The 22,539-nt window shown below is 45.4% G+C and overlaps 1 protein-coding gene and 2 long non-coding RNA genes across 3 annotated transcripts in view; all 3 read left to right on the top strand.

Annotated features, from left to right (window-relative positions):
* The window catches only part of ARFGEF1 (ARF guanine nucleotide exchange factor 1), a 1,973,034-nt gene that overhangs the window by 602,091 nt on the left and 1,348,404 nt on the right, over positions 1-22,539 (top strand). The gene's annotated exons all lie outside the window — the stretch shown is intronic.
* LOC138498624 (uncharacterized) lies at positions 8,459-10,045 on the top strand. The gene is made up of 3 exons (XR_011278790.1): positions 8,459-9,020; positions 9,125-9,223; positions 9,369-10,045. It is a non-coding gene; the product is annotated as an uncharacterized lncRNA (long non-coding RNA).
* On the top strand, positions 13,569-15,151 carry LOC138498623 (uncharacterized). Its single transcript, XR_011278789.1, has 3 exons — positions 13,569-14,130; positions 14,235-14,333; positions 14,479-15,151. It is a non-coding gene; the product is annotated as an uncharacterized lncRNA (long non-coding RNA).

Here is a 22,539-nt window from a genome sequence, read left to right as displayed (position 1 = left end):
ATGTAGATTTAAACTTGGCAGACCGTTTTAAACTCCTAAATCTGTATTGCTTTACTTTCAAACTATGCACAACGGTTTGTAATGCCACTTCAGCACTGTGCTTGGAGATGATTTCTTTATTTTAAAATATTTTTATTGGCCTTTCTCAAACACATAGTACATCATTAGCAAGTGTTTCGTCGTTATTGCTTTGCTTGATTCAAATAAAACAACAGAAATTACTACTGCACTGCAACCAACATTAACTGTCTTCACTTATGTGACTATTATTTCAATTAGTCCCAGTCTAGTGTGGGGGTAGTCGGGATGGGCAATTGTACACGGTGCATCAGCTGGGTGACCTGCCATCCTTTTAATCTAGGTTCCTGGTTAGCGTCAACATTTTAAGTGAGGGTGCTCCCTCAAGGGGGGGTTTGTCATCCGAGGGGTGAAACATGTCCCAGACCAATGTTTTCCTTGCCTCAAACGTTATACTTGTTTCCTCCTCCGATCTGGTGACCCCTGCTCCCCATGCCCTGGTTTCAGCCTCTGTCCACTGTTCCAGTTCCTTAAACCACATTGTGTACTGTGAGCTCGCAGGCTGCTTCCACGCCATTGCTATGGCTCTTTTGGCTAGTATACAAACAGTGTCCATGAACTTCATCATGTGTTTAACGTTTGCTATTCTGGGATATGTTCCTAAGAGGCATTCATTGGGAGACCAATCACACTGTACTACACCAGCCCTCCTACAGGCGTTCTCTATCTTGGTGCAGAAGCTCTGTACCTTTACACATCCCCAGAACATGTGCATCATTCCCTTCCCATCCAGACGACACCAAGGACATCGAGGCTGCATTTGTTTATTGAACCCAGCCACCCTATGCAAAGTCATGTAGGTGCAGTATAGAACGTATGCACCAGTCGGAATCTGGTGTTTCTCGAGACCTTTCGAGGGAACGCCAGTGCCCTCTCCCACTCTTTCTCTGTGAACTCGGCACCCAAGTCCTCCTTCCACCTCGTTTTCAACACACTGCCCCGGGGGATAGGTTTGTCAACCAGTTGACCGTACAATTTAGATACTGGTTTCCAACCATCACTCAAGCTATACATAAGTGTCAATAGGGGATGGGCATTTGGTTCCTCTGGCCATTGTTCCCACTTCCTCCTTGCCGTGTGTCTGGCCCTCCGGTACCACAAGAATTGCCCTTTTGGCACCCCCTCTTTAGCATGCAAAGAGTCGAATTACCTAAAGGCAACCTCTTCGTACAGATCCCCCCCATGAATAAATGACCCATCCCTCCCAGCGCCTAACCGTTGACAGGTCCGTTCTCGCCTTACATACGTCTGCAGCTATTGGGGTTTCAGGTGAGTACGGGTGTTCAAGTTGGAGCAGTGCTTTAGTTCTATTCTATATCCGCCTCCCAAGCGTTACTATCATAGGGGCAGTACTCAAGCAGTTGAGAGGGACCCATAGCAATTCCTTCAAGCATGTAGGGGCGACCAGGTGTCGTAGTAGCTCCGTTTCATTTGTGACGTTGTCGGAGAGTCATTGGACGACAAAAACGAGTTGTGCTGCTAAATAGTACCTTTCTAGGTCTGGGAGTTGTATACCCCCTTCCCAGTAGGGCATGGTCAGGGTGGTCAGAGATAGCTTGTGCCTTGCGTTGCCCCATAGAAATTCCCAAAGCAATACATCTAGTAAGCGGAAAAAGGAGGCCTTGATTTAGCAGCAAATAATTTGAAACAAATAAACCTTGGGAGGACAATCATTTTGACTATTGACGCCCTGCCCATCATTGACAATGGTAGCTGAGACCAAAACCGCATGGATACCCGGAGCCCTTTTACCACCATGGTGGTGTTGCTTTCATGCATCGTTTCCGGTGTGTGCCTAATATTAACCCCCAGGTACCTGAACGAGTCCAGTTGCCACCGGATACCCATCTCAGTTAAGTCCCCGATATTCCTACCCCTCATGCCCGCCAGCTGGAATATGCAGGACTTCTGTCGGCTGAAAAATATCCCAGAGACCTTTGCATAATTGCAAGTACCTCCAACACTACCGACACGTTCAGTTGTGGATCGCTGAAGTATAGGAGGACATCCTCTGCGTACAATGAGATTTTGTGATCAGTTCCACCCACCCTAATCCCTACATCAAAGAATTGTTTTCTGAAATAGATGGCAATTGGCTATAGCCCAAGTATGTACAGCATGGGAGATAGTGGGCAACCCTGCCTGGTGCCCCTGCGTATGTCCCAGGACGATGACACTGTCCTCCCCGACCTCACCCTAGCCATTGGTTTGGTGTACTGTACCTCTATCCATCTGACAAACCTTTCCCCGAACCCAAATTCTCATAGCACTGCCAAGAGCCGCTCCCAGTATATTGAAGTGAATGCTTTAATAGCATCCAATGAGGGCTTTTCGCCTCCGCTGTGTGCGCCATAACATGTTGGAGTCTCCAGAGGTTCGCAGTGGGGTTGCGCCCTGGTACAAAGCCATTCTGATCGCTGTGCACTAGCCCGCCCACCACCCTAGACAGCCGTTTGTCCAGTATGGTGGTCAGTATTTTGACGTCATAATTAAGCATCGATAGCGAGTGGTATGAATCACATTCATCAGTGGGCTTTCTTGGTTTGGGTATTGGCACCACTAACGTCTCCCTCATTCTCTCCGGCAATTCCCCTACATCATATGCCTCCTTGAACACCTCATGTAACAGTGGCGTTGGGGACAGCTCATAGGTTTTATAAAACTCTGGTGGTAGCTCATCACTTCCCGGGGTTTTGCTAGTGTCTAAGGATTTGATTGCCTCTGTGATGTCTTAGACCGATTCTATCCATTTCTAGTACCTCGCGCTGCAAAGCACCTAATTTGGGTAGACTGATCTCTTCCAGAGTGCTCTGGATATCTTCCAGGGGCACCGGCGTGTCATGGGCGTAGAAACGGGAGTAAAAAGTGTCTTGGGTGTTCCCTCCTACAGAGCCATGCCAACAGCCTACTCTGTTTATCCTCTTCCGTGTGTGGAGTGATAGTTCTTGCCATGTAGTCGAACTTGGTAAGCCTCCCCCATGCCTCCTGGCAGTTGCGTCTCATTTCACCCAGCCTTGCTTCCTCCTCCCTGGACCCTCGAGTCGTGGCCTCCGTTCGTTTAATCTCCTCCTCCTACTTTTCCAATTCCACCCGTAAGGTCTTGCTGACACCCCTTGCGCTGGATATAACCTCACCCCTCACTTCTACCTTTAGGGCTTCCCATACCGTGCCCCAGTGTTCCACACTGCCCACATTCACCTCTAAGTATCCCTTCAGTTAGTCCCTGAGGTCTTCCCTAAAAGCTTGATCTGTAAGCGCTTCGGTTGGCATGCGCCACATTGGGATGGGGGGGCCTGGGACCTTGCATCGACCAGTGCATCATCAAAGGGGAGTGGTCAGAAATCGACCTGCCCAGGTATTGTGCAGATTCAATTTGTGAGAGTTGGGTTTTACCTGTGAATATGTAGTCTATTCTGGTGTGTAGACCGTGCAGCGAGGAGTAATCCTTTATCAGTGGGGTGCAGCTCTCACCAAACATCGACTAGTTCAAGTTGGGGCAGTGTTGTGTTTAGTGCCGTGGAGGCAGTGGCCGTCTGATTGATCAGCGAGGCAGACCTGTCCAAGTCAAGATCCCTGACGAATTAAAATCCCCGCCCCAGAAGAAATATCCCCTGTGTTGGGTTATCTTGGCACTCGGCGCGCTGAAGTGCGCAGGAATATTGTGTTTAGGAAAGTAGGAGTTGATGATGCACACTTCCATCTGTTCAATCAAACCCCATAGTATCAAATACCGTCCACCCTCGTCTGCCTCCATCCCCACCAGCCGAAAAAGGTATCTGAGGGTTTATCCACGTAAACACGTCCCTTGCATACTTGGAGTACGCAACACCATACCCCTGTCCACCCCAGCATTCCTTCAACTTAGACATGGCCTCTTCTGTTAGATGGGTTTCTTGTAACAGGGCGATGGAGACCTTTTTTCTGTTCAAGTAGGATTTAACCCGGTTCCTGCGCAAATAAGTGCCCAATCCTCTTATGTTCCAAGTCAACACATTAACCTGTGCCCCCATGGTCGCCTGATACAGGTGCTTCCTTTGCCCCCTCTCCATCCGCAGAGTCTTGAAGTTGGCCTTATCCCATGGGCTACTCCACTCCCACACACCCAGCCGTGCACCAATTCCCATTGTTACCTGTGACCCATTCAGTGTTCTCCCCCCCTCTGTAATCGAAGAACTCAAAACAAGCAAAACAAAAAAAGTAACAAACGGAACATCAAACCAAACCAAGTAACCGCACCCAGCTGCTGCTCCTGTTCCACAGCACTCAGGCGCCCCTGCACCTTCTAGACCCTTCCGGACCATTGGGTGTGTGAGTTTTGTTGTGCTAGCAACAGGCCTGCACTAATCGTTCTGTGGGTTGGGCCTGTGAGCTCAGGTTGGGTGGCCAGGTAGTTCTCCCGCCGAATTACAAGAATATAACAACGCTGCAATAGACATATGACCTCATTTTGTTAACATAATGCTGACCTCAGTAAGCAACCCTGGTCTCAGAGCTCGCCCCTCGCTGTCTCCCAGCTTTGTTCATGTGACCGCCTCCCCCCGCCCCTCAGCCAGGTTGTTGTGCTGAAGCCACATGGTGGGAGCCGCCGGTGTCTCCAGGAATACTGCCAGTCCCTTATGGATCACCTTCAATTGGGACGGGTACATCAACATGTATTTCAAGTTCAGATGTCTGAGCCTGGCCTTAATCGGGATGAAGGAGTTTCTTGCGCGTTGTACTGCGGAAGTATAGTCCGGATATATGGCAATGTTACAGTTGTCTCTCCGTATCACCCCCCCTTCCATAGAGTGTTTAAGTATGATTATCCTGTCTTTGAAATTCTGGATCTTTGCGATCATCGGGAGGTGTGATCCTGGTCTTGGTCTCTTTTGCTGTGTGCGATGGGCCCTCTCTACCGCGAAGCCTTGTGAGAGTCGTCCCGCACCAATTTCCTGTTGTAATAAAGTCTCAACAAATCCAGTCGGGTTCGGGCCTTCCATTCCCGCCGGGATTCCCAGCAGATGGAGAGCATGGTTCTCCATGATACATCTCCTCCCTCACTACACGGTCTGATTCATTTGTCGGGTCACCACGCCACTTTCTCTGTCCCTCTCAACTGCGTTCCCCATGTGGAATTTCTAACAAGAAATAATCAGATCTAGAAGAAAAAGGAGAACTATGCTATATGTTAGGCAGACACCTGTGCAGTTCCCTCTGGGACCACTGCAAAAGATTTAAGACTACAGGTGGTTGGCAGTAAACCCAATTGGTAGCAGTCTGTACCACCCAGATTTACCTGGTCTACTGGGTCTACTGGTCAAAAACGAACCAGCATTGTTCCTTGAGGATAAGGAATATATGCTGGGTTTCAGCAAAATCTCAACAAAATGTAGCAGGGACCTAATGGCCTTGACAATAACAACAGCCCAACGAATTCATACCAAAATACAACAAGACCTCAAGGAAGAAGAAGCCAAGTTTCTGCATGATGATAGTCTGTCCAATGCCAGAGATAAATTGAAAGAAATCAACAAAGCCTTCGACCAGTTCACTGCTACCACTTTGGAGAAAAAACATAAAAAATTGGCAAAAGATATAAGTAATTTCAAAATAGAATTAATTTACCCATATCTCTCAGCAGAATATAAGGACAAGAAGGAAAAGGAGAGATTGGCCAACCAAACTGCGGCCACTAGAAATAGACGCAAATGGGTCTCTTTTTCAGACATTTCCAGTTCGGACTCCTCGTCAGGAGATTCTAGCCAAAACAGGAACAGAAATAGACAACAGGGACAATATCAACCCCCTAATCAGATGCCTTTTTTAGGGCAAATGGCCCCCAGAGGCGCATACTGGGGGCCGCCTCCGCACCCACAGGCAATGCAATTTTTCAACTACCCCCAATGGGGACCACGCAACCAGAGGAGGAGAGTCAATCGCAGGGTATAATGGAAATCCCAATATTTAATCTATCAGGACATGTGCTTTCTAAAGAAGAAATCTCCGTCCTTACCAAAGGTTTATCTTTTGTACCTACAGAACATACTGACTGGTTCAAACTGGACTCTGAAGTATCCAATCTTTTCAGAAGTATCAGAAGAAAAGTGTACTTCAGGGACAAGGACCGTCGCCAAGAACAAAATGACACCGGATTAAGAATAAAATCAACATTTAACCCTATGGAAAACGAAGTACCTAGCTCCTTGCTTACATTTGAAAAATGCATCACGAAAGAAATGAGGAAACTCCAAACTGACCAGCAGCAGCTGAGACAGAACTTGACCATAGGGGAACGCAAGGCCCTAACCACCCTAGCCAAAAACAAAGACTTGATTATAAAAACAGCTGACAAAGGTGGTGGGATTGTGATTCAGAGTATAACACAATACAAAGAAATGGTGATGCACTTACTGAATGAAGAAGGCAACTACAAAAAACTAAGGAAAGACCCCTCAGCCGCCATAAAACATAAAATCCAGGAGACAACCAAATTTGCATTAGAGCATGAGTGGATTACAGAGCACGAAGAAACTTTCCTTAACACCTCAGACAACAGAATACCGGCTTTCTATGCTCTTCCAAAACTTCATAAAAACAGTCAAAACCCCCCAGGAAGACCGATTGTATCAGGATGTGGGTCTATTCTTGAGCCCATTTGTAAATTTATAGACCACTTTCTGAAACCTCTGAGCCAACAAACACCTACGTACCTCAGAGATACCATGTCAACCATCTCTAAATTTGAAGGACGCAAGTTCAACAACGAGCAGGAACTCCTAGTAACCATGGATGTTGTTAGCCTGTACACAAACATCCCACAAGAAGCAGCGGTGGAGTGTATTAGACAACATCTAACTCACTTTATGACTCAAACAAGAGTTCCAACTAACTTCATAGTGGAACTACTTGAACTCGCACTAACCAACAACTTTTTCACGTTCGATGACGAATACTATCTCCAAATAAGTGGAACGGCGATGGGAGCTGCATTTGCCCCGAGTCTGGCCATAATTTTTATGGCAGAATTTGAGAGGAAACATGTTATAGACATATCCAACCCGTTCCAAAACAAAATCTCTTCATGGTTTAGATACATTGACGATATCATCCTTATATGGAACGGAGATGAAAATAGCCTCACCTCATTTTTCGAGTGGATCAATACCCAGACCCAAGAGATAAAATTCACTATGCAAAACAGTAATAATGCCATTAACTTTTTGGACCTGACCATCTTAGCCAAGAATGGCAAATTACAATGCGACCTCTACACAAAGGAGACTGAGAGGAACACTCTACTTCATTACAAAAGTCATCATCCAAGGAATTTAAGGGATAACCTCCCGTATGGCCAATTTTTACGATTAAGGCGTAACTGCACCGAAATGAATACATTTCAAGAACATGCAAAAAAGCTCGAAAGCAAACTACGAGAAAGAGGATATCCCAGAAAACTTGTCAGTCGGACTATCAAAAGAGCCAAATACACGCCCAGGGAAAGTCTATTAACACCAAAAATGAAAAACCTGGACCGAGATGAGACCCTTACATTTGTCTCCACGTTCAGCCCTGATACAACTAAACTAAAAAGGATCTTGAAAAAGTTCTGGCCCCTGGTACAATTGAGTTTGCCAGAAGAAAAACCACCAAGAATGGCGCTGAAACGATCCAAGAATTTGAAGGACATGTTATCACATGCAAGACTGGAGAAAAAATCTCAAAGATCAACGCTCTGGAATATGCGGGAAATAAAGGGACATCACCCCTGTGGCACCTGCACAGTATGTAGATTTACTAGGAAAATGTCTTCATTTAGGATTGGCGAAAAAGACTGGGAACTCAGACAGTTCACAAATTGCAAAACAGCCAATGTAATCTACATCATTGAATGTCCTTGCGGTTTGCGCTATGTGGGTCAAACAACAAGGCAAATCCACAAAAGGATAGGAGAGCACAGATCTCGAATCCGATGCAAATCTGCCACAGCCCCAATGGTACAACATTATACTGAAAACCACCATGGCCCAGATGACATCCTATGGTGGGTAGCTGATTCAGTATCAAATACAAGCAATGCCACCAACTCACTCAATCACAAAGAAGCTTGGTGGATTTTTAAATTGAAAAGTACTACAACTGGGTTGAATGAGCTAGATCCCACGCGCTTTTGTAGATAATTGCACACTTTTATACTAGTGAAAATCTCCTGAGTTTCCTCCCCTTCTGTCATCTCCATTTCTCATGTAATTATATGAGCCCACGGGAAGCGGGCTCTTTACTAGTCTTTTACTGGTTTCCCCACCTTCCTTCCGTAGCACACAACTTCACTTGTGATGCATTCTATGCAGTCACCCGGCAGGAACCCCTCTTCAGGATATCTCTGGAATCATCCATAATAACTGGTAATTCTCTTTATTTTTTAAAAACATGCGCAAATATATTTCATTGCCATTCCGTCCCAAAAGGGACATGCGCAAGAGACCAGTGTCTTGTATTGACATGTTCCTACGGCAACGCTACTCCACAGCGGGCCGGCACATGCGCACTCGCTAGCTCAAAGAACACTACTCCTGATGCGCATGCGCATTCAGTACAGACGTGAAGTGCTCGGCGCATTTCAGTTCGTTAACCTGCACGTAGCGATCTAGTCGCAAATAGCAGACGCGGCCCCACACGCCAGCCTGCAGCGAGCCCGAGACGCGGCTCCACACGCCAGCGGGCAGCGAGCCTGGGACTTAATACCAGGTATGTCCTCTTCCTCCTTGGGCACACAGCACAGACCCTTTCCTTACGAATTATCGTAACGGGCGCATACATTTCGCTTCCCTTGTAGGACGACTACAGACCATAAACTATCAGCCAGCCACCATTATGTGCTGGTCCACATCTTAATGATCAAATGCAATTCCAACTGGCACTCTGCGTACTTCCTGAGAGTCGTCGCGCAGCTAGAACCTAGTCAGGTGAGAACTTGTCTTTGTGGCACACTTGGTTAAACATCTTACTGTTATTTTCCTCCATTAATAGTAATCTCACCCAGAACCACATGTTCTTTTGATTTTTGCAGCAATCCATAGCTGACTGCCAGAAGACCAAACCAATTAGCATCTCTTGCCATCCATGAGTTACATTAACTTCAGATCTTAACAGATCTGCACCCCCTAAGGTCAGTCCCGTGTCTTCCTTGTCCTTGATTTTTAGAGTGGTGTACCACATTCACGGAGATTATTATGTCATGTGTTTTTTTAAAAAACAATAGTTTTAAACTTTTCACTCAGACACTAATGCAGTCCCCCTGTTTCTATTTTTAGGGAGACCTACCCCAGGCCCTAGATGAAGGCTCCAAGCCGAAACGTCCCTTTGACCAGTACCTCAATACTTGGCCTGGTCACAACATCTTTCCTGATCCATATCTAGACGTCGACCACCTGTTAGGTCACCCTCCAGCCTGGATACACATAACCCAAAGCTTTTCCATTTATTGCTTTTGTTTTGGTTGTTATGTTTGTTATGTATGTTTTACATCTTAATCACTAGTCACTTTAGGTGGTGGTTATAAATTTGTTTTGTCAAAAACAGCTGTTAGAGGAAATATTGAGAATTAATCGTTTTGCAAACTCTGTTTTTGTGATTGAACCCTTTGCAGCTCGCAACTGTTCCTTTTAACAATATACTTTTTTTCTTACTTTCTGATGCATGATTATTAAATGCATCCAGCAGCAAAATAAATTTAAAAAGCTGACAGCTCAATATCAAAAAATGCACGATTAATAAATGCATTCATCAGCGAAATAAATTTAAAAAGCTGACAGCTCAATATCTATCTGTGTCTGAAATTCCTTCTTGTGCATCTTTCACATTTAAAGTGTTTATGTACTGATTTTGACATAATAGAAATAATCCAGGTCTACTTTAGCACAATAGTAGTCCCCAGTAAACGCTACACGTCAGAACAGACCCCCATTGTTGACCTAGTATCTTTAGCCCAATGTTCTGTCGTATTCGGGCTATCCCTTCAGTTACCAGTATTTAGATATAGCACCACGCTATAATAGGGAGTTCCTCTAAAAATTCTTTCAAATTTCTTTCTAATTTCTTTTTTATTTAATTCTAGCACCTGAGCTTTAATTTCAGGCCCACATATACCTACACCTATCAAGGATTTACACGGTACCTGCTCCCCCAGGGGTGAAAAACCTCCCACGTCAATATCATGAATCAAATGCTATCTTTCACGGAAGAAGAAATAGACAACATTATAGAGGGTCCATCTCTCTTCAACTTAGCAGGAGCACAACATCATATTGCTTCCACAGCTTCAGGAGACGCGCTATTAAATTTAAAGAAAAAATGCTTTCGTACGGAAGTCCATGCTCATTTCCTCAGGGAATACCTGAGAGTTAATCTTGTACCAATGGGTCTGCTGGTCAAAAACGAACCAGCATTGTTCCTTGAGGATAAGGAATATATGCTGGGTTTCAGCAAAATCTCAACAAAATGTAGCAGGGACCTAATGGCCTTGACAATAACAACAGCCCAACGAATTCATACCAAAATACAACAAGACCTCAAGGAAGAAGAAGCCAAGTTTCTGCATGATGATAGTCTGTCCAATGCCAGAGATAAATTGAAAGAAATCAACAAAGCCTTCGACCAGTTCACTGCTACCACTTTGGAGAAAAAACATAAAAAATTGGCAAAAGATATAAGTAATTTCAAAATAGAATTAATTTACCCATATCTCTCAGCAGAATATAAGGACAAGAAGGAAAAGGAGAGATTGGCCAACCAAACTGCGGCCACTAGAAATAGACGCAAATGGGTCTCTTTTTCAGACATTTCCAGTTCGGACTCCTCGTCAGGAGATTCTAGCCAAAACAGGAACAGAAATAGACAACAGGGACAATATCAACCCCCTAATCAGATGCCTTTTTTAGGGCAAATGGCCCCCAGAGGCGCATACTGGGGGCCGCCTCCGCACCCACAGGCAATGCAATTTTTCAACTACCCCCAATGGGGACCACGCAACCAGAGGAGGAGAGTCAATCGCAGGGTATAATGGAAATCCCAATATTTAATCTATCAGGACATGTGCTTTCTAAAGAAGAAATCTCCGTCCTTACCAAAGGTTTATCTTTTGTACCTACAGAACATACTGACTGGTTCAAACTGGACTCTGAAGTATCCAATCTTTTCAGAAGTATCAGAAGAAAAGTGTACTTCAGGGACAAGGACCGTCGCCAAGAACAAAATGACACCGGATTAAGAATAAAATCAACATTTAACCCTATGGAAAACGAAGTACCTAGCTCCTTGCTTACATTTGAAAAATGCATCACGAAAGAAATGAGGAAACTCCAAACTGACCAGCAGCAGCTGAGACAGAACTTGACCATAGGGGAACGCAAGGCCCTAACCACCCTAGCCAAAAACAAAGACTTGATTATAAAAACAGCTGACAAAGGTGGTGGGATTGTGATTCAGAGTATAACACAATACAAAGAAATGGTGATGCACTTACTGAATGAAGAAGGCAACTACAAAAAACTAAGGAAAGACCCCTCAGCCGCCATAAAACATAAAATCCAGGAGACAACCAAATTTGCATTAGAGCATGAGTGGATTACAGAGCACGAAGAAACTTTCCTTAACACCTCAGACAACAGAATACCGGCTTTCTATGCTCTTCCAAAACTTCATAAAAACAGTCAAAACCCCCCAGGAAGACCGATTGTATCAGGATGTGGGTCTATTCTTGAGCCCATTTGTAAATTTATAGACCACTTTCTGAAACCTCTGAGCCAACAAACACCTACGTACCTCAGAGATACCATGTCAACCATCTCTAAATTTGAAGGACGCAAGTTCAACAACGAGCAGGAACTCCTAGTAACCATGGATGTTGTTAGCCTGTACACAAACATCCCACAAGAAGCAGCGGTGGAGTGTATTAGACAACATCTAACTCACTTTATGACTCAAACAAGAGTTCCAACTAACTTCATAGTGGAACTACTTGAACTCGCACTAACCAACAACTTTTTCACGTTCGATGACGAATACTATCTCCAAATAAGTGGAACGGCGATGGGAGCTGCATTTGCCCCGAGTCTGGCCATAATTTTTATGGCAGAATTTGAGAGGAAACATGTTATAGACATATCCAACCCGTTCCAAAACAAAATCTCTTCATGGTTTAGATACATTGACGATATCATCCTTATATGGAACGGAGATGAAAATAGCCTCACCTCATTTTTCGAGTGGATCAATACCCAGACCCAAGAGATAAAATTCACTATGCAAAACAGTAATAATGCCATTAACTTTTTGGACCTGACCATCTTAGCCAAGAATGGCAAATTACAATGCGACCTCTACACAAAGGAGACTGAGAGGAACACTCTACTTCATTACAAAAGTCATCATCCAAGGAATTTAAGGGATAACCTCCCGTATGGCCAATTTTTACGACTAAGGCGTAACTGCACCGAAATGAATACATTTCAAGAACATGCAAAAAAGCTCGAAAGCAAACTACGAGAAAGAGGATATCCCAGAAAACTTGTCAGTCGGACTATCAAAAGAGCCAAATACACGCCCAGGGAAAGTCTATTAACACCAAAAATGAAAAACCTGGACCGAGATGAGACCCTTACATTTGTCTCCACGTTCAGCCCTGATACAACTAAACTAAAAAGGATCTTGAAAAAGTTCTGGCCCCTGGTACAATTGAGTTTGCCAGAAGAAAAACCACCAAGAATGGCGCTGAAACGATCCAAGAATTTGAAGGACATGTTATCACATGCAAGACTGGAGAAAAAATCTCAAAGATCAACGCTCTGGAATATGCGGGAAATAAAGGGACATCACCCCTGTGGCACCTGCACAGTATGTAGATTTACTAGGAAAATGTCTTCATTTAGGATTGGCGAAAAAGACTGGGAACTCAGACAGTTCACAAATTGCAAAACAGCCAATGTAATCTACATCATTGAATGTCCTTGCGGTTTGCGCTATGTGGGTCAAACAACAAGGCAAATCCACAAAAGGATAGGAGAGCACAGATCTCGAATCCGATGCAAATCTGCCACAGCCCCAATGGTACAACATTATACTGAAAACCACCATGGCCCAGATGACATCCTATGGTGGGTAGCTGATTCAGTATCAAATACAAGCAATGCCACCAACTCACTCAATCACAAAGAAGCTTGGTGGATTTTTAAATTGAAAAGTACTACAACTGGGTTGAATGAGCTAGATCCCACGCGCTTTTGTAGATAATTGCACACTTTTATACTAGTGAAAATCTCCTGAGTTTCCTCCCCTTCTGTCATCTCCATTTCTCATGTAATTATATGAGCCCACGGGAAGCGGGCTCTTTACTAGTCTTTTACTGGTTTCCCCACCTTCCTTCCGTAGCACACAACTTCACTTGTGATGCATTCTATGCAGTCACCCGGCAGGAACCCCTCTTCAGGATATCTCTGGAATCATCCATAATAACTGGTAATTCTCTTTATTTTTTAAAAACATGCGCAAATATATTTCATTGCCATTCCGTCCCAAAAGGGACATGCGCAAGAGACCAGTGTCTTGTATTGACATGTTCCTACGGCAACGCTACTCCACAGCGGGCCGGCACATGCGCACTCGCTAGCTCAAAGAACACTACTCCTGATGCGCATGCGCATTCAGTACAGACGTGAAGTGCTCGGCGCATTTCAGTTCGTTAACCTGCACGTAGCGATCTAGTCGCAAATAGCAGACGCGGCCCCACACGCCAGCCTGCAGCGAGCCCGAGACGCGGCTCCACACGCCAGCGGGCAGCGAGCCTGGGACTTAATACCAGGTATGTCCTCTTCCTCCTTGGGCACACAGCACAGACCCTTTCCTTACGAATTATCGTAACGGGCGCATACATTTCGCTTCCCTTGTAGGACGACTACAGACCATAAACTATCAGCCAGCCACCATTATGTGCTGGTCCACATCTTAATGATCAAATGCAATTCCAACTGGCACTCTGCGTACTTCCTGAGAGTCGTCGCGCAGCTAGAACCTAGTCAGGTGAGAACTTGTCTTTGTGGCACACTTGGTTAAACATCTTACTGTTATTTTCCTCCATTAATAGTAATCTCACCCAGAACCACATGTTCTTTTGATTTTTGCAGCAATCCATAGCTGACTGCCAGAAGACCAAACCAATTAGCATCTCTTGCCATCCATGAGTTACATTAACTTCAGATCTTAACAGATCTGCACCCCCTAAGGTCAGTCCCGTGTCTTCCTTGTCCTTGATTTTTAGAGTGGTGTACCACATTCACGGAGATTATTATGTCATGTGTTTTTTTAAAAAACAATAGTTTTAAACTTTTCACTCAGACACTAATGCAGTCCCCCTGTTTCTATTTTTAGGGAGACCTACCCCAGGCCCTAGATGAAGGCTCCAAGCCGAAACGTCCCTTTGACCAGTACCTCAATACTTGGCCTGGTCACAACATCTTTCCTGATCCATATCTAGACGTCGACCACCTGTTAGGTCACCCTCCAGCCTGGATACACATAACCCAAAGCTTTTCCATTTATTGCTTTTGTTTTGGTTGTTATGTTTGTTATGTATGTTTTACATCTTAATCACTAGTCACTTTAGGTGGTGGTTATAAATTTGTTTTGTCAAAAACAGCTGTTAGAGGAAATATTGAGAATTAATCGTTTTGCAAACTCTGTTTTTGTGATTGAACCCTTTGCAGCTCGCAACTGTTCCTTTTAACAATATACTTTTTTTCTTACTTTCTGATGCATGATTATTAAATGCATCCAGCAGCAAAATAAATTTAAAAAGCTGACAGCTCAATATCAAAAAATGCACGATTAATAAATGCATTCATCAGCGAAATAAATTTAAAAAGCTGACAGCTCAATATCTATCTGTGTCTGAAATTCCTTCTTGTGCATCTTTCACATTTAAAGTGTTTATGTACTGATTTTGACATAATAGAAATAATCCAGGTCTACTTTAGCACAATAGTAGTCCCCAGTAAACGCTACACGTCAGAACAGACCCCCATTGTTGACCTAGTGGCTGAGCAGTCAGACTTCTCTCAAGAAGAGTTTGGCAGTATACAGAGTATTCACAATAGGTCAAAAGAACACAGTAGAACAAGCAAACACTGACCAGAGCTTGGTGTAAAAGAGATATAATTATTTATTTAAAAACGCATCTAGTTAAACACACTGGCACCAATTTTAAGCAGTTCAAAAACACGGTTACTAAAAGATATACACTCCCTTCAGCGATTATTAGACAAGTCTTAAGTAAAGCAACACTTATTTTCAGACAGCGGTCAGCGCTTAACGAAGATGGCACTCTAATCAATCGGTTAAAAAGGGAGAGAAAGGCAGAGCAAAGATAGAAACAGATCCCAACACTTTCGGAAGAACACAGTAGGAGAAGAAGGCAAATTAAAACCGTAAAGTCAAAGTTAACAAGGCCGGACCCACTTTAAGAGGCTCCGGACGAAATGTGTCCAAGGTCACATGGTTGAAAGTGCCCAAAAGTCTCGCAAGAGTTTCAGAAAGAGTTGGACCAACAGAAAGGGACCAGTTAGATGGTCAAGACGGCCAGCCCAGTCCAGAAGGTTAAGGGATTATTGTTACCTTGTAGCAATCGTTAGAAAGGGAGGCCTGGCGGACATGGTACCTTAAAATGGTGAGAACGCTCCAGCGGGGGCAGTTGTTCCTGGCAGCGGGTGCAAGTCGGTGCTTCGTCCGGGGGAAGAGAGGATCTCGTCGTGGAGGAAAATAGGAGTCCGTTGCACTGCCAGGGAAGAAACCAGCCGCGGAGTTCTCAATTAAAAGGAGCGGTCCTTTTATTCGTGGTCCAGTGGTAAGTGGCTATCAGGTTGCCGGGGTGCTTGGCACGGGCAATTCGACCACAAGACGTCCTGGGATGCGAGTAAAGAAGGTAAACTGGTTGTGCCCACCAGTCAAGGGAAGAAGACTATCCAGCAGGGAGATCTCCTCTGTCGTTGGGAAGTGGTGAGTCGGTTCAGCAGGGCTCCACCGGTGGTGTCGTTGTAGCAGGTCGGCTCAGCTTCTCCCTCGTCGGATTTTCAGGTCCTGTGGCGACTTCTGAAGTTCCAGTCCCAAAAACCCTGCTTTTATGCAAGAAACCCCCATTCATTCAGCCTAGCTGTCAATCAAACATGCTAAGTGGTGAGCCGACCGGCTCACCACTTGGGCCAATCACACAAGAGTGCGACTTGAGTTGCCAAGGCAACTCAGTCCAGGGTGCCTAAACCCCCTCCCACACCCCCTCTGGTACCCAGACAGAGTGGCACCACTTTGGAGGGCTTCTGTATAGAAGCCCGCCAAAAGTGGAACAAAGGGCTCGACCTTTGGTTTGGAGTTAGAGAGGCGAACACAAACACCATTTTAAAACCGAGTTCTGGCAGAAAATACCAACCGGTGAATTAATATTAAATAAATAAACCGGCGGTATGTTAGAGGCTATGTTAAAAAAGTATTCGCCTCGAACAATGGGAAAATCCCATAGAGATATATTCGCGGTTGAATATAAAAAGTAGTATCCACTGCCACCAGCCAAAACTCGACTAGGGGGGACGGGCCAGTGCCCCCTCGAATAACAGACCCAGGGGCAATCAAATTGCCCCTACCAGTACGTCCACAATATGATGGTTTGTACTGGTTCTGTTAGTAATTTGGGACTAGTAAAGCCAATGGTGACTTTACATGCCCTGGGAGACAGTAGTCAGTCCCACGGTATGGAGTCTATGGTGGGGTGTCACTATGACACCCCGGTGTTACTGCACGGAGGGTGCGGTGTAACACACATAGAAAAAAACATATGAGACACTATGGAGTAAAAGACCCCATAGCCCATGCAACACATTAACATTCAAAGGAACACCACAAATTGTGTCCAAGAGTGGGAGAAAAAGAGTCTCACTCTTGGCAGGAGAAAAAAAAAACTCCAGAAATCCAGCAAAGCTGCTGGGGGACTCACTAGGTTAGGAAATTCAGCCTTAACAGAGCATTCTCCCTAACACTATACAGTGCTGATTCAAGTGAAAAACGAGCACACGCAGCCATTCTCCAACACTAAAAAGCACACATGTTAAATTGGGGATCCAGCTGGGCTGCAAACTCTGCCTCTCTCCAGGGTCGTCCAACCTGGTACTGACAGACTTGGGAGAGGCTCTTAAAGGGCAACAAGAACAGATGATAGCAGGGACAATGGAATTTAAGCTTTATAAAAAAAAGAGGATGTAAACATTTGGCATGCCATTTTAAGCATATGCCTAGATGTTTAGGGATGGATAACTCAAAAGTGAAGTACTCTGCACAGAGACATGTGGCCAGCCTGAAACTGGGATTAGACTGACCTTCATCCAAGGTCAATAGATGTGATTTCCACTAAATTGTATAATAATGCATATTATTGTGGTGTTTAGAAGTGAGTGAAACCAGCATATTACACTACATAATATTATTAAAATGATGTAGCAATTTAGTTTGCATGATGAGGTGTTTAATGATGAAAATACTTAACATCTGATTTCACCACATATGCCAAATGTGGCATATTACTTCGACTCAAACTTTCGCACATGATTGTGTTTTATGTATGTATGGAGTTTATTAAGCACAAACTTAGCTGGGAAGTAATGGAGCGCTGGGCATGGGGTACACAGGTAGGGTGCGGTGGTAGCAGAGAAGCTAGAATGGGGACCCCAATGGAAGTGTGGGGGAGCTCTGGCATGGGAGAAGTAGAGTTGGGTGCCGCAATTGGCGGCTGGATAGTTCTTTAAAACGTACGGTCTTCAGGTCCTTGTAGTGTAGGCTAGAGAGGGGTAAACCTGATTACTGCCACTTTCAAGTTTAATGTGCAGCCTATGATGGGCTTATCAGATCAATTACAGTAGCTTCTTTCTAGCATCTCCACTAAGTAGTGCAGCATATATGAGCTTTCACTGTCTGTTCCTCCTTTCAGTGCTCTGCACCTTTTGTTTTGTATTCGGTTTCCTTGTGCATTCGCTGGATTAGCAGCCCTGGCCTCCCGCACAAACAAACCAGAGCCACCGGGCTCTTGGGTTGGGATTAACGGTAGAAGAGGATGAGACGTGAGTTTGATGCCTCCCTCATTGTTAGGGGTCCCCAATGCATCATGTTTCCCATGCAAGTCTCCTCGTATAGCTAGCTCTGTGGCAGTCTGGTTGTAATTTGTTCAGCTCAACCCAGGCAGTGTCACTACAGCGTGCCTTGGTTTAAATCCAGTACATAGTCCTACTATCATACATTGTTCCTATGGGGAATTGAGTAGGGTATCAATGCTGCTGTAAATTGGCAAGGCTACTTGCCTCGCCTTGGCGAGTGAGGGCTGCAGTTGCTAAAACTGGATACAACATGCTTGTGAATAGTACCTGTATTCAAGCCTGAATCTTGAAAGCCTGGGAAGAAGCAAGCACAAGTTAATTTGCCACCCCTCAAGTGATTTTCTGCCTGGCAAAAGTGTTAACTTCTTTGTTTGGGAGCTGTGAAGGCATCATGAAGCAGGACCCAGACAACAGATACAAAGTTCAGACAAAAATCGTTTATTAACTTAAATGTCAGGGTGGTTGAAAGCCCAACTTGCCCTTTGCTAAAATGGGATTTCACTACCTAAAGAAACTGAGTCAGAGTCTGTAAGTTCAACTTAAAGGAATAGTGCGCTCAAAAATATTATTGTCCCAAGCGTTCGGGCATGTATTTTAAAGCATAAGTTGATCGATTGTACAAACATTTCCTATGCACCTTACCGTAGTTTTCCTCACTTTTAAACATGCGAAATCAGGCAACAGGGTGCGGCCATCTTGTGCTCATCTTATCCGTGGCCGCATCGCCCTAAGGTGAACTGCCCTGGCGGCACTAAATCATATCCCCCGCCCCTGAAGCTGACCTCACTAGACGCGTAGGGGCCATTTCACAACGCCAATGCATGTTGCGTGTCAACATTCTGCGCTCCATCTAACGTGTCTCCATGGAAATGGCAGGACGCCATTTTCCTCAATAAGTATAAACCGCTTCTCATCAGAGTTGCTTTTTCAATCGTTTCACTGTTTTTTTTGTGTGTATCCTGTTGCTCGTTCCTGCTCTGTTCAGCTATCTTTGTTGCTCGTAGCCCGTGCAAACAGATACTAGTACTATCATTACTATCTATTTTAATTTTGTCGCATAATGGCAACAATACATCCCTACCAGTACGAGCCGGAGTATTCCGAGGCGGAATTACTCGAAAGATAAAGATGCGGAAACGATGGGGCTTCGGACGACATTTGGGAGGACGAATCACCAGATCAAGAGCCTGCGCCTAGTCGCATGGACGACGTCTCCACCTGGTGTACCTGCAATTGGTGCGAGGTAATGCCAACCAACAAGTCGAACTACCTCTGCCTAGAAAACTCTGGATGCTTGTCCTACATATCGGAAGACGAGACACGGCCGCAATGCATTACCAAGCTGCATGACTTCAGGGCAGCCTGCCTCACACGGTCCGTGTTGAGGATTATGATGGTGCTTATCGCAATCCAAGTAACGAGTAAGTGTACTCTCGATGTGATGTCACTTAGGCCACTACCATTTCATGTTTGTCTCCTATATTGTTGTAACTTTGATCTATCATTGCCAAATGAATGTAGTCTTTGGATTTCGAAATCATAGTGGTCATCTTATGTGTCTTTCACGTACAACCAAGAAACAATATTTCTCCGTGTCCCAAATGTAATGAAAACATACTTGTTCACTTTTGTAATGTGTCTATACTTTAAAGCCCAAGTTGATTGATCCGTGAAGTAACATTTGTACTGGCAACAATGCCATAGGATACAAGATTGCTTTTTCAACTTTGGTTTGATACACTTATCTTGTTCATTTAAATACAGTTTGTATCTTTCTCTTCCACAGTTGGTATAGGCTGGTGGCCTATCGTGCGTTTACATGGTGGCTTCATGGGAGGCTTGGACACTGCGTTCGACTAGTAATACCTGCCTGTGTCGTTGGTGCCATTAGAGACACATTCCCTAGTGACAGCGGTCAGTACAGGGGAGTTTCCCACACTGCTGCGACCCAAAGTATATAATGTGTAGTACATTTGTGCCATCAACATCAGCAACAAAATAAAATACAACAGAACTTTTATGAATGGTTGTTTCACTTTTTCAGTGAATCAAGGACACGCTCACTTGTCCTGGCAGGGCTGACTGGGTGGGAACGGCCGAGGTGCCAAACACCATGTACACTTCAAAGGTATCTTACGCGCAGGGGCCATTGTTCGCATGGCCTCCCCAGACCCAGTGTCTCCAGGCATGCTGCCCTGAAGCTGACCACGTCCCTGCAATCCACATAAGTGTGTCTCCATTCAGCAGTGTTCTGGCCCTTTCTTGCATGCCTCTTGGCCGTCCATCCCCCCTACCCTATCAGTGGCAGTTTGCACCTGTGTCCGTGCCCTCCCAAGGGGGCTGGCAGGGTGTAAACGGCCAAGGTGCCAAACACCATGTACACTTTAAAGGCAGCTTACGCGCAGGGGCCATTGTTCACATGTCCTCCCCAGACCCAGTGTTTCCAGGCATGCTCCCCTGAAGCAGACTGTGCCCCTGCAATCCACTTAAGTGTGTCTCTCCCTTCAGCGGGGTTCCGGGCCTTGTCTGCACGCCTCATGCCCATCCTTCCCCCCTCCATTATCAACAGTAGTTCGCACCAGTGGATGTGCGCTGCCAAGGGGGTTGGCAGTGATGGGAACGGCAAAGGTGCCAAACATCATGTACACTTCAAAGGTATCTCGCGCGCAAGGGCCATTGTTCAGATGGCCTCCCCAGACCCAGTGTCTCCAGAAAGGCTCCCCTGAAGCAGGCCACGCCCCTGCTATCCACATAAGACCATGCCATATAAACGTCACTCATCCACATACACACCCACTATTCTAATTCTTTATAAACCCCTTGATATTTATCATGAGAACATCTGTTAGCACTGCAAGTCAACTCGTGATCGTACTACCTGACAACATCTATGACCAGTGAAAGTCAGCTCTTGATCGTGCTACCTGCTCCCCTGCTACTAACTACCCTACTTGCTGAATCTAATTGTTTGTTGGTCAAGTTAAGGGCAGGTCACCTAATCATCTCTTCTTGATCTCTAAATTTCAGTCTATTTTGAACAAATGTACTCAGTAGTGTAATGTTCATTCATCTCTTTACCGTTGTCTTCTGTTTAATTTGTTTTGTTTTCGATACATAGCAATTTATGATATAATTCCTTCATTCTCACGCATTCAAGTAAAATAATGTTTTTAACTACATTACTCCTACGTCCCGTCCCCTTTCCTCCATACTTATGGGACATCTCTCCGTCCTGTGGGATGGGACCGGAGCACTTTGTAAAAAGCATCCAAAAAATGTTTTCAAAAATGTCTTTCCTCTCTTTCTTGCGCGGGGCCCGGCACACGGCCGTAACCCCGCCCACCTTGGCTCCGCCCTGCACATTGTCCATCTGTCCTTTTCTCCGCTCGTTCGGGACTAGATGCACTTGCATCCTCGAAAGATTTTCTTCCCTTTTTTCCTCTCTGGCTCTCGCTAGCGATCGTGTGCTAGTCTGTCTATGTTGTTCAAACTAGACTTTCCAGATTGTTCATCGTGTCACTGACGCTTCGAGGGCGGATCCCCATCCTCTATGCTTAAAGTGTTTGGGTCCGGGTCACCGTTGGGACTCCTGTTTTTACTGCGACTCCCATTCGGTCCAGGCACTTCAACGTCGGTTGGAGCGGTGGGAGGAGGTGTTCCGACGAACTCCTCCTTCGCATTTTCATGCGTTCATCGATGAAAAGAAGAAACGCCCGGTAATTTCTTTACTTTTCAGAGTACCCCGGCCGGGGGATACCTTTCCAGGTTCGGGAGGAGCGTTGATCGCTCTGTCACCGGGGATTGCCCTGAAGTGCCCATTGGGCCTAATAATTGTACCAGAGTTTTCTCTGAGGGTCTCCGTAAGGGGCCTGTGGATACCGGAGCATGCTCTCGAGGCCCCTCCTGTGGGGGCTGTTTGTAGACCCAGTTCTACTGAGTCGTGGGGTACCGGAGCTCGCTCTGAGGCCTCTCTATCGGCTTCCCTCAAGAATAAGACCGGGGTGGGCCCCGAGGCCTTGTTTGGGCTTGGTGTCACCGAACGGATGTTTGAGGCCCGCGCAGATAAGGCTGTTACCGGACATGGGTCCAAGGTCCCTCGTACAGAGGCTAAAGCTATCAACATTTCTGAGAGGCCTGACAAGGCCTTATCAGTGAAGGCTGTTTTTCACCGTTCCCACACCAGATCTGTTGAGGGGGCAAAGAAGGAAAGTTCTTCTTTTACTGGCAGTGCCGAGGTCCCTCCTGGGAAGGCTAATTTGACAGTTGGTATGTCGCAGAAACATTCCAGGCCTCATAGTAC

The sequence above is a fragment of the Ambystoma mexicanum genome, chromosome 5q (genome assembly GCF_040938575.1).
Source record: "Ambystoma mexicanum isolate Mex_15411 chromosome 5q, UKY_AmexF1_1, whole genome shotgun sequence".
Taxonomy (NCBI): Eukaryota; Metazoa; Chordata; class Amphibia; order Caudata; family Ambystomatidae; genus Ambystoma; species Ambystoma mexicanum.
Note: the sequence above shows the minus strand (reverse complement) of the source record. Positions and strands in the feature narration are given on the sequence as shown.